We start from the raw sequence: 3,858 nt of genomic DNA, 5'->3' as shown, positions 1-3,858 counted from the left end.
ACCAAGAGTTTCATTTTTCTGGAGAAAAGTTTGTCTCCAGGATAAATAAAATCATGCTAAAGTATGTGAGTAATATGTATTGCTTTTGTAACAAGAAAATATAATAAAAGTTATTTTTAGTTAAAAGTGTAACTTTTAAGATCACACACAAAAGAATGTAACTTTTGGTATATTATACATACACGTTGTCCAAAATATGTTTGAAACTAGCTTCTTTGAAATGATTTCTAGCTAATTAGATTGTGTATATATTTCCAACTAGAAATGTTTTAACTGGTGATTTTTTTTTCAGGTTTCAGTAGCATTTCAAAATGAAAGCAAGGCCATGCCTGTAATCCTATACTTTGGGAGGCTGAGGCAGGAGGATCCCTTGAGCTCAGGAGTTCAAGACCAGCCTGAGCAAGAGCGAGACCTCATCTCTACTAAAAATAGAAAAACTAGCTGGGAGTGATGGCAGGCACCTGTAGTACCAGCTACTTGGGAGGCTGAGGAAGGAGGATTGCTTGAATCCAGGAGTTTGAGGCACTGCAAACTAGGCTGACATCATGGTACTCTAGTCTAGGCAACAGTGAGACTCTGTCTCAAAAACAAAAAAACGTTATCAGTAAGATTGTGACTGCCTGCCATATATTATTGATATTCAAGAGTTTTATTCTCTTATTTAACCAATATTTAATGATGACTACCTCCTGACTGCCAGGCAATGACTAAAACAAAGTCTCTGCCCTTAAGTTTATTATTGTAAAGGGAAAGATGAACAGCAGTTCTATAACACAGCATCCCTCCCTATCAGGGATGTATTCCTCCTCATGAATGATCTTGACCAAAAACATTGTTAAGTAATAGTCATAAATGTGTATGATAAAGGAACGTGGAACCCTCCCTTTGGGGTAGCCGTAGAGATACAATGCATAAGAACAGAACCTTCCCAAATTCTGTAAGTTCAAGGATCCTTTTGGTAGGATGAAAACGATTGATGAATTGTCCAAGTTTGGAGGTGACATTAAGTATTGAGGAAAGTAGTGAGCTGAAGGAGTAGCAATGATGAGGATGTGGTAGAAACAGTATAATTTCCTTGGAAAGACCTCTAAATACTTTTGCAAGTGTTATCTACTTCAGCCGTCAAGCCATCGTTTGTAAAGTCGGGGAGTGTCTGGAATCATTCTAGTTTTACAGATAAGTAAATGAACACCCTAACTCAGTAACATCCCTCAACGTGGTCAGAATTTTTATCAAAGCCGAAACCTCAGAACAAGGTAAATGGTAAGATTTATAATTGTGGGGACTCAATAAATGCATTCTGTACGGCTTTTAAATGTAGTTGGTAACTTAACAGAGATCCCAGAACTAGAATATGACTATTCAGAGAGTGCTCCAGTATTGGGGGATAGTCATGATTTGCTTTTCTTCTATAGCTTGAACTATTACACTATGTCTTAAACCTCTCCAGGATTTTCACTTAGGACTGTGAGGAAGGTCAACATTCAGGCTCACTAGCTTGCCCTTGTTGGTGACAACCTCACTGGTGCTTCCTGTGGAAGTCTGGCAATAGCCCATTACTAAGATTTATGGTCTCCAAAAGTATTCCACATCATCCATCCTACGTTCATTTTCTGGAACTCATTTAAGAATTTGACATGCTAAGGACTCTCTTCCCAGACCGTGGTGGACAATTAAGCTTTGCATACAGTTTAGGGAGATCATGACCTGAGACCCATCCATGAACCTCAAGATAGGAAACCAGGACCTAGGTAATAATCTCTACACCCTGTTCTCCATTTCTCTTCTTTAATGGGTAAAAGAAGTAAGTAAGCAAGTGAAATCCATTTGATACTTTTAGCAGACTAGGGGAATATATGAGATACTCATGTATTTTACCGGACACTGGAATACTCATGTTTTTATTGGACACTGGAATATTTCAAAATATGCATGAGTTGTAATAAGACTGCACCACTGTCATCATGGAGAGAGATATTTTCTTTCTCTTAAAAACATCAAAGCATAAAATGTTTCTTCTTTTATTCTCATTAAGCCAATGTCAGCCACATTACTTCAGCCATTTACAGGCAGAACAACTACTTCCTCTGAATTCCCAAGGGCATTTAAGTGTCCCTTTTTGGTTGTGTACATTCACTCTATCCGTGAAAATCAGGTTAGACGCCATAGGTGAGCTTCTTTCAGTTAAGTAAAATAATTTCAGAAGTATAGGAACCATTGGGAAGGCCCATTTCAGATCTAATGGGAACTAGTGTCAAGAAGTTGAATGCCCTTCACCGAGCCTCCAGCCAGTTTCTTGGGGTAACTGATTTATCCATTTGGATTTCCTTCATTAGTGATGTGTTTGCCTCATTGTTTACATTTGGTTTTCACTCCCTCAGTTCTCTTCCTATTCATTCATTGCCTTTTTAGAATTTATGGATGGTGTGTGAAATAGTGTCAGGACATAATTTAATAAGGTCCATTACATATTCTTTTCTGAATTTAAATCCTGACTCATTTCACTCAAACTCAGGCTGTTTTAGATTAGAATTGGTTTCAGCTAAAGATGTCACCAAATCTAAACTAAGGCTCCTGAATATAAGAGAAGGATGTTGTCTCCCCAACAATGAATTGTGGAGGTAAGTAGTTTAAGACTGGTATGGAGGTTTCACAATTATCTGGGACCCAAGTCCTTCTGTCATATTAACTCATCAGATTTAAAATGTGTCAGGCTCACACCTGTAAGCCTAGCACTCTGGGAGGCCAAGGCTGGAGGGAAGATCGTTAGAGCTTAGGAATTTAGGATCAGCCTGTGCAAGAGCAAGACCCCATCTCTACTGAAAATTAGCTGGGCCTGGTGGCGCATGCCTGTAATCCTAGCTGTTCAGGAGGCTGAGGCAGGAGGATTGCTTGAACCCAGGCATTGTGAGGTTGCTGTGAGCTAAGCTGATGCCATGACACTTTAGCCTGGGGCAAAAGAGTGAGACTGTGTCTCTTAAATAAATAAAAAGTAAAATAAAATAAAATAACAAAGTAAAATTATAAAATAAAAACAAAATGTACCGGATTCTACTTCATGGAATAAGATGGCTGCCCCAGCTATTTGCATTCCAGCCAGCTAGAAGGAGGTGAGCAAGAAGGGCATACCAACTTCTTATAGGGACATTTCCTAGGTTTCTCATACACGCTTACACTTGCATCCTATAGGAAAAAACGTAATCAAATGGCTGTCTGTAGTTGGCAGGCAGGCTGGACATTTTTGTTGTTGTTGTTGTTCCAAGTGGCTTGGTTCCAGCCACTCCACACGTCAATTACCAAAAAAGAATGGAATGGATAGGGGGAGCAAATACCAATCTTGTGACAAGTCTGAAAGGCTATACCAAAGTGAGAAGTGGCCTTTGAGGAGTTAGATTGCCATTACTTTTGGTTTTCTTTGTATGTTTGTTTACAGTTAATTTTTTTTTATATATATATTTTTATTGAATGGTAACTATGTACGTTAATGCGCTTCTGGGGTACAGTGTGGTGTTTTCAAACACAATCTGAAACACTTCCATCAAACTGGTTAACATAGCCCTCATGTCATTTTCTTAGTTATTGTGTTAAAATGTTCATATTCTACTCTCAGAAAGATTCACTCGTATCCTTGTAAGATAAACCACAGAAGTAATCCCTCCAATCCTCCTCCCTCCACCCATTCCCCCTCCCCCTCCGCTCTTCCTCCCCCGCTTCCCGTATTCTTAGGCTGTTATTAGGTTATAGCTTTCATATAAAAGGTATAAATTAATTTCATAATAGGGGTGTGTACATTGGATACTTTTTCTTCCATTCTTGTGATACTTTGCTAAGAAGAACAATTTCCTGCTCCATCCCTCC

Source organism: Otolemur garnettii, unplaced genomic scaffold (assembly GCF_000181295.1).
Source record: "Otolemur garnettii isolate 467f Iridium unplaced genomic scaffold, OtoGar3 scaffold00055, whole genome shotgun sequence".
Classification (NCBI taxonomy): domain Eukaryota; kingdom Metazoa; phylum Chordata; class Mammalia; order Primates; family Galagidae; genus Otolemur; species Otolemur garnettii.
The sequence above is the reverse complement of the archived record's forward strand: the minus strand, read 5'-3'. Positions refer to the sequence as shown.